Source organism: Ahaetulla prasina, chromosome 2 (genome assembly GCF_028640845.1).
Source record: "Ahaetulla prasina isolate Xishuangbanna chromosome 2, ASM2864084v1, whole genome shotgun sequence".
NCBI classification, from domain to species: Eukaryota; Metazoa; Chordata; class Lepidosauria; order Squamata; family Colubridae; genus Ahaetulla; species Ahaetulla prasina.
In genome coordinates, this window is record NC_080540.1 from 278,819,733 (window position 1) to 278,833,392 (window position 13,660).

General features: G+C 39.9%; 1 long non-coding RNA gene across 1 annotated transcript in view; it reads left to right on the forward strand.

The window, feature by feature from the left end:
- LOC131191663 (uncharacterized) overlaps nt 1–11,633 on the forward strand; it is a 57,651-nt gene extending 46,018 nt beyond the window's left edge. Inside the window, exons 2-5 of the long non-coding RNA XR_009153553.1 lie at nt 9,818–9,959; nt 10,307–10,455; nt 10,566–11,043; nt 11,575–11,633. This is a non-coding gene — a long non-coding RNA (uncharacterized LOC131191663). The remainder of the gene's footprint in view (nt 1–9,817; nt 9,960–10,306; nt 10,456–10,565; nt 11,044–11,574) is intronic.
- The last annotated feature ends 2,027 nt before the right edge of the window (nt 11,634–13,660 follow it).

A 13,660-nucleotide genomic window follows, 5' to 3' on the forward strand; every position in this document is an offset into this window, starting at 1 on the left:
TATTGATATTGATTGTTTCTTGATTGCTTATTTGTACCCTATGATTATCATTAAGTGTTGTACTTTATGATTCTTGATGAAGGTATCTTTTCTTTTATGTACACTGAGAGTGTATGCACCAAGACAAATTCCTTGTGTGTCCAATCACACTTGGCCAATAAAAAATTCTATTCTGTTCTGTTCTATTTTACATGGCCACTCATTCTGAAGACATGATTATGAGAAGCTAACAATGCAGTATTTAAGAATAGAATAAAAGCAATTTAAGAAAATTATAAATAATATCAATAGCAAGGGAGCGGTATCAACCAACTGCCATAATTAATATCGCCCTCTATACCTCTAGGGCCCCAGGCTCAATGACAAAACCAGGTCTTCAAAGCCTTAGAAAGGCTGGCCGGACTGGAAGGAACCTGTTCTTTTCTTCTTCATGCATATGATCCCCCATGTAGACTTTGGGGGAAAGTGCTGATTGAAATAAATACGGGTTATTTTTTCCCCCTGACTGTAGCTTGATAGCCCAGTCAGATGATGCATATATTAAAAAATAAAAAGAAGGTGAAATACATACATACATACATACATACATAAATACATACATAACACAAATAAGAATTATGGGTTGGTGAATGGATGCATGGTTGGATGGGTGAGTGAAAAGAGAGAGAGAGACAGAGAGAGAGAGAGCAAGAGAGAGATTGAGAGAGGGGGGGATCAATAGGTATTAAATTCAGGTACAACTCCTACCCTAGAATAGTCATCAGTGGGTTGGGTTATCTACTGTTAATTGATAGGAAACCCAACTATTAGATTGGGTATTCATGTATCATTGCCCTGAAATGATACCTCATAAAATGGTGTGAGGTCAACATGCTAAGAGTGAAAAGTTAATATTCAGTATATAGTTGTTAAAATATTGAGTCAACAAGGCTTCTTCCTATATGCCTTCTGATCACTTAAACCTGCTATCTTTTCTTTCGCCATAGGATACCAAAGTGAATGTTTTGGTGCAACGTATCTATTTTGCAAATCTATTCTTGTATAAGAAGAAACATTTAATATTAACTTCTTCCTTGGGTTAACGTATCACCCATTTATTAAATAGACCAAGATAGCTCATAAAAAAAAATCTTATAGCCAATTGCAAAAGTAAAAATTTTGGTTTCCGTTTCCTGTCCGGGAGAGACGAATGTTGCAAGCCAAAGTCTGAAATGCTCCTCTCTTAATAGGTTACATATGTTCAGAGGCAAACCCAGCTAATATTTTGGATTGAACATCTATAAATTAAAGCTTTAAATGACAGTTTCCTCCCACCTTCTGTGTGAGTTTCTTTTAGAAAGCATTAAGTAATTGATTTTCTTCTTCCATTGGGAATTTGACTCTCTCTTTAAAAGCAAGAATTTACGGAGTGGAGTGAGTGCAAAAGAATCCCAGTTATAAAAGCCTTGATTTATACCCACTGCCAAGGCTAATTTCACCCCTGATACCATTTCATATGTATTCTGTACCCACAGAGAACTGCACAGAACATATTGGCTCAGGGTATCGAAGCAATTGTTAAAATTTACTAGCGTTGCACCTGTAGTCTTTTTGGATGGAAGACTGCCTGTTATTGCTGTGAGTCAATCTGAGCTCTTAGTATTTGGAAGAGATAGGCAGTTGCTCAAAATGGTGGGAGGGGGGGTAGAGAAACTTTCAATTTACAAAACCTTGCACATTCAAGCAGTCAAACCAATAGGCAGTGGTGGGATTCAGCTGGTTCAAGCTGATTCGGGCAAACCGATTGTTAAATTGCTGGCTGGCTCTGTCCCACCCCACTCTTTCCAGGAGTCCCCACATGCCCTGTTTTGGCTCCTAGGTAAGTGCAGGGAGGTCTACTAGGGCCAAAGTGGGCACGGGGTGTGTGTGGCATGTCCCCGACAACCTGTTTTTGCTCCCAGGGTGTGTGTGCAGGAGGCCGAGTGCTGCCTGTCACACCCCCTGGCCATGCCCACCATGGCCAAGCCCACCCAGTCAGTCATTAGGGCAGAAAACTGGTTGTTAAATTATTTGAACCCCACCACTTCCAATAGGTAAACTCAAGCCTTGTTCCATCCATAAAGACACAATATGTTGGTCTTGTTGAAGTCTTACAGTGGACAACACGGCAGGTAGAATGCTTTCAATTTCAAATTCCATCTTGCCATCACGTGAAACTTTGGGTCTTTTATTCCATCTCCTCTATAGCTCAAGCCCACAAGCTAGTAGGAACATTTGAGAAAATTGTTACCAGATAGATTCAGGACTATGGTTTAAATACTACGGGAAATGAAAAATTAGATCTTTAAAAGTTAATTTTAGTAAATTTAATCTGAGTACTACACATTTAATTATGTTAATTAAAAGAGTTTTTTTAAAAAAATCAACATGCATAAAGCACATAGAATTGAAATCATTTGAAGTCATTTCTTTGGGGAATAGTAAAAAAACCCAAAGAATAACAGAAGTCTAATAATGTTATCTGAAAGAAATTAGTCATTCAGTTCAGATTAGAAACTAAGGAGTAAACAGCATATTAAATGAAGAAGAAATATAAATGGTGCAGGTCTGATGTTTGCAAATTTGAGAGCCAGTATAAGTTAAGTTGATATATAAGGTAAGTGTTGGATTAGAATTGAAGAACACAGGTTCAAGCCACAAACAGTAGTCCAATTTATCTCATAGGATTTGTCTGTTCTTGAGAATCTAATCCAGAGGTGTCAAAATTGCGGCCTGTGGGCCAGATGTGTCACATGCTGGCCACACCTATGCCCAGTTTAGCGAAGGGGGGGGAAAGTCGCGATACGTCATGTGATGACGTGAGCTTGACACCCCTGGTCTAATGCTATAAAATTAGCAACAAAAGTAAGCTAAACCCATCCAAACAATAATACTGTGACAAGGGAGATTAAAACAAAAATTAATTGAAAAGTTTTTTCTGCCTTAAGTAGATCGAACCTTAAGCTTTGAGTACAGTAGAAATATTGTAGTTATATGGTATCTAGCAATAGGGATAGATTCCATACAAGTTATGGCTCATTCCTTTCCTCCCAGAAATAATGTTTTAGAATTTCTTTAGAAATAAAATTAACAGAATCTTTAATGTAGAGAGTGCCGTGGCGCGACAGCTGCCCCAACACCTGGATGAAGATGTCTATCTAGACCCGTTCCAGTCCGGCTTCCGACCCGGATACAGCACGGAGACAGCTTTGGTCGCATTGGTGGATGATCTCTGGAGGGCCAGGGACAAGGGATATTCCTCTGCCCTGGTCCTATTAGACCTCTCAGCGGCGTTCGATACCATCGATCATGGTATCCTGCTGCGCCGGTTGGAGGGATTGGGAGTGGGAGGCACCGTATATCGGTGGTTCTCCTCCTATCTCTCCGACCGGTCGCAGACGGTGTTGACAGGGGGGCAGAGGTCGACCGCGAGGGGCCTCACTTGTGGGGTCCCTCAGGGGTCGATTCTCTCGCCCCTGCTGTTCAACATCTACATGAAGCCGCTGGGTGAGATCATCAGTGGTTTCGGGGTGAGATACCAGCAGTACGCTGACGACACTCAGCTGTACTTTTCCACCCCGGACCACCCCAATGAAGCTGTTGAAGTGCTGTCCCGGTGTTTGGAGGCTGTACGGGTCTGGATGGGGAGAAACAGGCTCAAGCTTAATCCCTCCAAGACGGAGTGGCTGTGGATGCCGGCACCCCGATTCAGTCAGCTGCAGCCGCGGCTGGCTGTTGGGGGCGAGTTACTGGCCCCAAAGGATAGGGTGCGCAACTTGGGTGTCCTTCTGGATGATCGGCTGTCGTTTGACGATCATTTGACGGCCGTCTCTGGGTTCCACCAGGTTCGCCTGGTCCGGCAGTTGCGCCCCTTCCTTGATCGGGATGCCTTATGCACGGTCACTCATGCGCTCGTTACCTCTCGCTTGGATTACTGTAATGCTCTCTACATGGGGCTCCCCCTGAAGTGCGCTCGGAGGCTTCAGTTAGTCCAGAATGCAGCTGCGCGGGTGATAGAGGGAGCTACACGTAGCTCCCATGTAACACCGCTCCTGCGCAGACTGCACTGGCTGCCTGTGGCCTCCCGGGTGCACTTTAAGGTGTTGGTTATGACCTTTAAAGCGCTCCATGGCTTAGGACCTGGGTACTTACGGGACCGCCTGCTGTTACCATACGCCTCCCACCGACCCGTCGCTCCCACAGAGGGACTTCTCAGGGTGCCGTCCGCCAAACAATGTCGGCTGGCGGCCCCAGGAAGGGCCTTCTCTGTGGGGCTCCACACTCTGGAGCAGGCTTCCGGGCTTACGCCAAATTCCTGACCTTCGGACATTTCGTCGCGAACTCAAGACTCACCTTTTTATTCGCGCGGGGCTGGCTTAAATTGGGATTTTAAATTTTAAATTTATTAATTTTAAATGGGGTTTTAGTAGAGTAAATTTTAATCATTGGGCTAATTTAAATAAGTTTTTTAAATTGGATTTTAAATTTGTATATTGTATTGCTGGTTTTTATTATGCCTGTACACCGCCCTGAGTCCTTCGGGAGAAGGGCGGTATAAAAATTAAATTAAATAAATAAATAAATAAATAATGCACATTGCTTGATTGCTTTGAGCTCGAATGAACTTTTCACCTATTGATTGCCCTTTTCCGGAGTAGGACTGGAGAAAGATTACTTTTTAAAAGCCAAGCCTGACATTTCAATCAAATATTTCGAACGTGAACACAATATCTCTTTCAGAAAGGGGGCACTCTGAGCCCACCCACTCCACTTCCTTTCGATTTATATAGGGATGGATGCAGACACTAACTGAATTTCACACCTCTTAAAATTGTATGATACAGCTATGAATGCTTTAGGATAAAGATATTCTAGAGCGGATATTTAGAAATAAAATTCATTAGGTAAAAGTAAAGGTTCCCCTTGCACATATGTGCTAGTCATTCCCGACTCTAGGAGGCAGTGCTCATCTCCATTTCAAACCTGAAGAGCCAGCACTTTCTGAAGACGTCTCTGTGGTCATGTGGCCGGCATGACTAAACACCAAAGGCGCACGGAATGCTGTAACCTTCCCACCAAGGGTGGTCCCTATTTTTCTACTTGCATTTTTTACGTACTTTCAAACGACTAGGTTGGCAGAAGCTGGGACAAGTAATGGGAGCTCACTCTGTTACATGGTATTGGGGATTTGAACCTCTGAACTGCCGACTTTTCGATCGACAAGCTCAGCATCTTAGCCACTGAGCCACCGTGTCCCTCTATTCATTCATTCATAAAATTCACTACAAATGAATGAATTTTCCCTCTCAAATACATATTTTTTTTGTTAAAAAAGTTTTACAAAATTTTTTTACCCATACATCCCCTTCTCTTCCCACCAACCCTCACCCTTTTCCCTCCCCCCTCCCCCCTTCACCCAATCCCTCCCCCCAAGACTTCCCAGAGCAATATACAGGGTATAATATCTAACAATCATAAGCTAGAATACACAAACTATCCATTGACTCCCATCCATACCCTAGAACCTTAACTCCCCTTCTCCATAGTAAAGAAAAAGAAAAAGAAAAGAAAATATACAGTACATTCTATTCATTCATAGGCTATTTGATAGTTCTTAATCTATAAACAATATTTGTTTTCAAAATAGTCAATCCATCTTCTCCTTTCCAATATACATCTTTCTTGTGGATAGTCTTTCTGGTATGCTGAGATTCCTGCCTTCTCCAATAAATTCATTGCTTTTAGCGTCCAGTCTTCAATGATAGGCAAATGTTCCATCTTCCAATATTGCACTGCCGGTAATCTAGCTACTAATATTTAATCTAAAATCAATTTACGCCCTTAAACATTATCTTCTTCTTCAAAATATTTTGTATAATCCAACAAATTTACATATCCATCATATATAATAATACATAGTATCAGCCCAACCAGATCTTCAACATTTAAGTTATAGTTTCAAATACATACACGCCAGTATTTAGAATCTAGATATCATCTCGTAGACATTTTACGAAGTTTTCCTCTTAAATTTTTAACTTATATACATTTAATATTTAGCCCAATTTCCCCTTTTATCATACAGTCCTTAACTAATTCCATTTCTTATTCTATTTTTATCAACACCTTATATAGCCCGTAATCAATTTTTATCCAGAATAACTTAGTTTTTAACAAATCCACCATATATAATCAAGTAACATTACATTTAAATTCCAGATCATCTACGAAACATTTTATAAAACTTAATTAATTCCATTCCTTATTCTATTTTTATCAACACCTTATATTCCCAATTCAAATAATATTACTACAAATACTTCTTCACAATTTAAACACATACACAATACTTTTTAAATATATTCAAAAATTTCAGTTATGATTTTCCCTTTCCCATAAAAAGAAACTCTTTTCGCTTGATATTGCTGCTTCTTTATTCTTTGTTCTTTTCGTTTAATATCTGTTCAAATCAATCTTTGCTCATTTAAATCCCCTAATTTTTCCAGTGTTTCTTCTTCAGCAATTACCATCCCAACTTTAAATTGTGTGTGCTTTACTTCCTTCTCCCACTTTTTTCCAATCTCTACTTCACTTGCCATCTTAACTTCTAGCTGTGGTGGACTTCCAGCCTTTAATACATTAGTATAAAAATCTCTTGCTTTAAAAACTGTGTTAAGATGATATTTTCCTCCTTTATAATTTACTGTTAATCTAGCTGGAACATCCCATCTATACTGCATCTGATGATTTCTAAGTTCATCCACCAAGAAAGTAAACTCCTTTCTAGATCTTAACATTTTAGGAGGAATTTCTCTGAACACTAACATCGCTTGTCCTGATATTTGAATTTTATTTTTATAAGATACTTGTAAAATTTCATTCAGAATCTTCCTAGTTGTAAAATAGATAACAACATCTCTTGGTAACTGTCTCTGTCTGGCAACCCAGGAATTAACACGATAAATTTTTTCGATTTGAGTTACAAATTCTGCTGGTTGTTCTCCAAATATATGTGCAAAAGCATCTGCAAAAATATCTTTTAGTTTCTCGTGCTTATTTTCTTTGAGACCTCTCATTCTCAGGGCAAACTCCATCGATCTATATTGCAACAAAAATAACTCTTCGTCTACCCTGTTCATCTTTGTCTGAACCTCCTCTATTTTATTTTCCAAATTCACATTAGCTTGATTAATTTCTTCCACTCTTCCATCCAACTGAACCGTGTAATCAAATAATCTTTGAAATATTGCCACCACATCTTCCCTTACATCCTTATTCCTAGTTTCAATAATGTCTTTTATTTGAGATATTTCCTCTTCAAGCTCCGTAAATTTTTGATCTATAACAGAGGTTTGAAAGTCTAGAGCTTCTTCTAAAAGACCTTTTAAAAATTCCTTCAAATCTTCTTGTAGTTTTTGCATTTAAACTGACAAAGTCCCAACATCCTTAATAACACCAAGCTTTGTTTGCTTAGAAGCCATTTTTCACTTTAATTTTATACCTTACAACCGTCTCAATAAGTTCAAAAAATCTTCAAATCTTGTCATAAACTCTGTATTTGGGTTAGGTAAATCAATTCTATAGTCCTTCCACTTTTCACTTTAAAATCTCTTCATGTAAATGTAAAATCCAGCAAATTTAAAGAAGACTGAGAGTGCAACAATGTTAACAAATACTTCCTTAAGTTTCACTTTCACACCCTTTTAAGTGAGGCGCCATTTCCTTTTTTCTTCTTGAATACAATCCGGGAACGGAGTTAAGCTCTGGTACTTGCCATTGCCAGCACTCCTGTCATTGCTCTGTCTGCTTTAATCAAGTTAAATCTTCATCTTGAAGCAGAGGTGTTCGTAGTGTTTTGTTCTGCTTAAAAGCAAAAATGTCCCGAATCCGGAGCACTGTTGGGCTTTCCAGGGAGCTCTCACCCTTCTAGCCCCAGAATTGTTCCTGGGGCTTTTTGGGGAGCTCTACCTCTACCCAATTGCTCACCTTTCCCTCTTCTCCCAAGGGAAAGGTTTCCGAGCCGCCAGACAGCTGATTTTCGCTGTCTGAATGGCTGTACGTGATCGCGGGGCTGGCGGTCTGAAAAGACCGTCTTCAACACCTACGGTGCCACCGGAAGTGCTCAAATACATAATTTGACAGAGAAATACCTTCAACAAATAGATATATTTGAAATAAATTTTTCACATGGGCATTCTCAAAATGCACCTAAATGCAGAAATGAGATCACACAAGCTAATATATAAACAGATGTGAAGCTGATAAGGTGAAGAAATAGAGTCATGTACTCATCACTATCAGGATGAATCAGATGCTGAAATCTCCAGGTTCAAACATGTAGAAATTCTATCCTTTCACAACATTTCCATGGCTTTGGAACATGCATGAAAATACTTCATTAGCTTTAAATAAAATAAAAAAATAATGTTGGATTTTTCTCATTATTTAAACCAATTAATTTAAAATTTGTTTAAATTGTTTACATTTAAATTATTTTAAAAAATTAAAATGTTTACTGGAACTATTTAAGACAGGAGTGTCCAACCTTGCAACTTTAAGACTTGTGGACTTCTCAACTCCCAGAATCTGGCTGAGGAATTCTGGGAGTTGAAGTCCACAGGTCTTAAAGTTGCTAAGGTTGGACATCCCTGATTTAAAGGATGTGGATAGCTCAGATTGAATAAGGCAAACAAAATCGATCCTAACAGATAGTTGTACACCCTCTCATATATTATAACTTGCAATCCCTTAAAAAAATAAAAAATTGTCTGAGAGAGTTAAAAAAAATACTGATAGATGTTTCCTCGTTCTATCCAGATAAAATTACCATGACTTTAATATTAACCCATTCACATAGAGACACACAAACATTTTAAGTTTAACATGGTCAAATCAGTTTTATCACAAAAACAGTGGTGGGATTTTTTTCAACAGTTACTGGAGAAGATCAAATGTTCCCTCTAACAATGAAAGAGCCCATAAGCATGAGCTACGTGGACATTAATAACATATCCATTCTAATTTTCCTGGATACACTCAAGTTTCTTAATTTAAATGGAGCAGAACATTTTTGAAGGGGAAAAAAAGGCATAAAGTTGACAAAAACATAATTTATAGGATTGTGGTGAGGATCAGAATATTTCTTTAATTAATTTATGAATTGTAACCTCCATCTACCTCATGTGCAGAACAGTGTAGTATTAATATTGTCAACTAACAATTAGACCACCAAAACTCATCTAAAATGGAGTTTTGACAAAATCCAATCAAATACAGCTCTATCCTATTTTCTTCTTAATATTTAACATTAACTTGGATTGTCCCCAAATATGCTTTTTCAAGAGACAACTGGACTTTCTGGCTTTTCTTTGAAGATGTTATGCTTCTCATCCAAGAAGCTTCTTTAACTCTGTAACATGCATAGCTAAATGTCTATGGAGATTCTCAGTCATCCAGGTCATTGTTGTCCTTCTTGGATGAGAAGTGAAACATCTTCAAAGAAAAACCAGACGGTCCAATTGCCTCTTTAAAAAGCATCTTTGGGGCAACCATGACCTGAATGACTGAGAATCTCCATAGAAAATTAACTTGGATTGTTCACTTTCCATTTTTTTTATTTCATAAAAAGCTCTTATGAGTTTGTCTTTACTTTCAGTTCACAAAGTTGTGCCATCAGTGTTCCCCACAGTATCAATGGTTCAACTACCATGTTTGACTCCATTCAACTGAACCATTTTTCTTGTTTACGTTAAATGGATATGGAGACACAATATATTTTTCTTTTCTTATTCTAAACCAGTGGTGGGTTGCTACCGGTTTGCCCGATTTGGGCGAACCAGTAGCAGCAGCGATGGGAGGCTCCACCCACATGCCCAGACATCATCAAATACGCTCTGCGCATGCGCAGAAGGGGCGCACATACGAGCGAACCAGTAGCAAAGGTAAGTGAAACTCACCACTGTTCTAAACCAGTTTGTTTCTCTAAATTTATGTCTTACAGGAGCTTCTTCTATGTTGCAAAGCTTATTTCCTATATTCATGTCTCATTCTGATGTGAATGAGGGCTCTGTTGTCATAAAAAATGAAGCAAAGATAAACTTGTTTCTTGTATTCACTTGCATTTCCCTGCATTTATTTTATGCTAGTAACTTAATTTCATCTATCTTACATTAGTTCCTTTGGTACTTCTGTGTGTATGGATTCTATTCTTTTTTTTATATAAGATATTAAGCAATGGTTTGTTAATATGAGCATTTTTTTTCCTGACTCCCATCTTTAATATTAACAGAATAACAGAATGACATAGTTGGAAGGGGCCTTGGAGGTCTTCTAGTCAACCCCAAAGCTCAAGCAAGAGACCCTATAACATTTTGGACAAATGGCTGTCCAGTTTCTTCTTAAAAACCTCCAGTGAAAGAGCATCCACAACTTCTGAAGGTGAGCTGTTCCACTGGTTAATTACTGTAAGTACTGATTTTTCCCCCATCAATTCTAGGACAATTTTGTTTCATTGTTTGTGGTTATCACTGACTCCTCTTTTCCTACAGATTTGAACAATTCAGAGGATATGTTATCAGTCCTTGGCTTTTGCCTTTGGGGATTGCACTTTTTGGGTGAAGGAGGAAAGTGCAAAAGTTGGCTTGAAACTCAACATTAAGAAAACTAATATCATGACATCCAGCCCTCTCAATGCCTGGTAAATAGATGGGGAAGAAATGGAGGTAGTGACAGATTTTATTTTCCTGGGCTCCAAGATCATCGCAGATGGGCACTGCAGCCAAGAAATTAAAAGATGCTTGCTCCTGGGGAGGAAAGCTATGGCAAAGCTAGAGAGCATACTAAAAAGCAGAGACATCACCCTGCCAACGAAAGTGCATATAGTCAAGGCTATGGTTTTCCAGTTGCAATGTATGGCTGTAAAAGTTGGACCGTAAGAAAGGCTGAGCACCAAAGAATTGAGGCCTTTGAACTATGGTGCTGGAGAAGACTCCTGCGAGTCCCTTGGACTGCAAGGCGATCAAACCGGTAAGTCCTAGAGGAGATAAACCCTGACTGCTCTCTAGAAGGCCAGATCCTGAAGATGAAACTGAAATACTTTGGCCACCTAATGAGAAGGAAGGACTCACTTGAGAAGAACCTAATGCTGGGAAAGATTGAGGGCAAAAGAAGAAGGGGACGACAGAGAATTATGTGGCTGGATGGAGTCACTGAAGCAGTCTGCCTGAGCTTAAATGGACTCCGGGGGATGGTAGAGAACAGGAAGGCCTGGAGGAACATTGTCCATGGGGTTGTGATGTGTCAGACATGACTTCAAAACTAACAACAACAATTGCACTTTTTAGCAAAGTCCACTCCTGAATATGTTGTTATTTCTCCAAATGATCTTATCCTACTGTCATTCTATCATCCTATTTGCAAAGGGCTTTATACGGCATTTATGGTACCTCTTCCTTTAACTTCTGTGGCCTCTATTAGACCACGTCTGTGATTTTTCTTGAATTGTCTGACCTTCTTAGCTGTAATAATAATCCTACGATTTCTCTGACACGCTTGCAGACGCAGCCATCAACGTATTTCCTTTTGGTGTAAGCAACACTGAGCAGACCGCAGAAAAGGAGCAGGATAGACTAAGCCAAAGAAATTAAAGACTTGAGATAAGAAAAAGAAAAGGAAACACAGTTAAAACTAGTTGACGTGATTTCTATGATCTTATTAAAAATATCTCTCATTTCCTTTTTTGTGATTTTTCCCTCAGTTTGTTGACGTGCTTTCCGAGACTCCTTGCTTAATGTTGGAAGCCTTCAATCACCACATTTCTTTCTTCTCCTAAGTTTTCTGATAGCTCGTTCTGAAGGCCACTTTTGATATTCTCCTCTGAAAAGGAGGCAATTTTCTTTCTAATCTAGCTTTAACCATATCTCTTTTGTCAGCTCTCCTAAGCTTTCATTTTGTGTCAAGTCCAAGGACAGATTATAGGAGCTTGGAACGTTCAAGATGAAACGGAAAAAAGACTCAGCAAAGACACAATAACCATGTGCAGCTACTTAAAATAAAGTTTCAAGAAAGGATCTATTTTCCCTGGCTACAGAAACTAGAATCAGAAATACAGAAATTAATATAGGTTGCAGCTTGCCTAGATCTTGTTTAAATTTAAGGGAACATTTCTTGGCAATAAGAATTGTACAGCAATGGAACAACCTACCGCATTTTTCGGTGTATAAGACACACCTTTTTACCTCCAAAAAGAGGGTGAAAATCTGGGTGTGTCTTATACACCGAATGTAGCCCCACCCACCTGCTGCCCCCCACCCTTCAGAGGTTGTTGGCCTCTGTGCGTTGCACAGCCGCGCATCCTCATGAAAACAGTCTTGCATCTGCTGTGGTGCATCAAAGGGCCGCACTACAGCTGATCAGCGCTGTAGGTGACTAGTAGACCGGTGCCTCTATTTTTAAAGAAGGTAGACCGGTGCGCTCCTTAAAAAGGCAAGTAGATTGGTATAGCTCTGCTAGACTGAAGCAAGCCTGGTAGACCAGTATGTTTCCTGATTAGAAAAAAGAATTTTTTTGGTCAAAAAACTCACAGTGACTCTGGAAGAATCGAACAGAAATGGGCTGAAAGCCAGATCTGCTAGAGCTGTTTCTCTCAGGCTGACTGAGTTGAAGCTGGGCCCAATAGGAAGGAGGAAGGGGCGTGGTCAAAAAACTATGACTCAGTCTCTAGGCAGATCCGGCTGTAGCAACCCATGTCTGACTGATGTCTCAGCCTCACTGGAGAACTGGTGGCTTGCTGGGCGCTGCACAGGAGGCGTAAGGCAAGGGGCTCCCACCCGAAAACTCTTGCCGCGATCTCTGCTGCCTGGAACCGCTCAAAAATGTGATGCTCTTTCTTTGCCTCTGCACACCCCATTTTTGGTGGCGGAGATCGCAGCAACAGTGTTTTTGGGTGGCAGCGCCTTGCCTTTTGCCCCACTTGCTTTGCCAAGCAAGTCCCGACCTCCGTGCTTCCCCAGGCCACTCACGTTATCAAAATCAGAATGGAAGTGAGGACACCACTGATCCTGATGCTGGTAGGCAGAGGCAGAATTCTTTTTTTCTTGTTTTCCTCCTCCAAAATTAAGGTGCGTCTTATACTCCAGTGCGTCTTATATACCGAAAAATACGGTAACTCTGGAAGTTGTGGGTTATACATCTCTGGAGGTATTTAAGAAGAAGATGAACAATCATATCCTAGTAGGGATAATTTTCACCTGCTGGCTGGAGAATTCTGAGAGTTGAAGGCCACGCAGATTAAAGTTGCCGCGGCTGAGAAACACCAAACTAGATAATCCTTGTGATCCAATCTTTGGCAAATTATCCTTTGGTTTTCTAAGTACAACCTCTGTAATTTGACACCATGATCTCTTTTATAGTCTTCCTGGAAGTGTCCTGGTTGACTGGACTGCATTTCACTGTGTTCTGTTCCCTCTCACATGGTCAATTTGATTTGATTCTGATGCTGACCACTCAGTGATGACCATGTGTGTATATGTTGCCTGAAGCAGATGTTAGCAGTTAACCAAGCATTATTTTCACAAAACGTTAGTAACCTACTCCCTACACTACTGTGTTTACCAGACTGGAATCTTTCTACTTTTTCCATTTC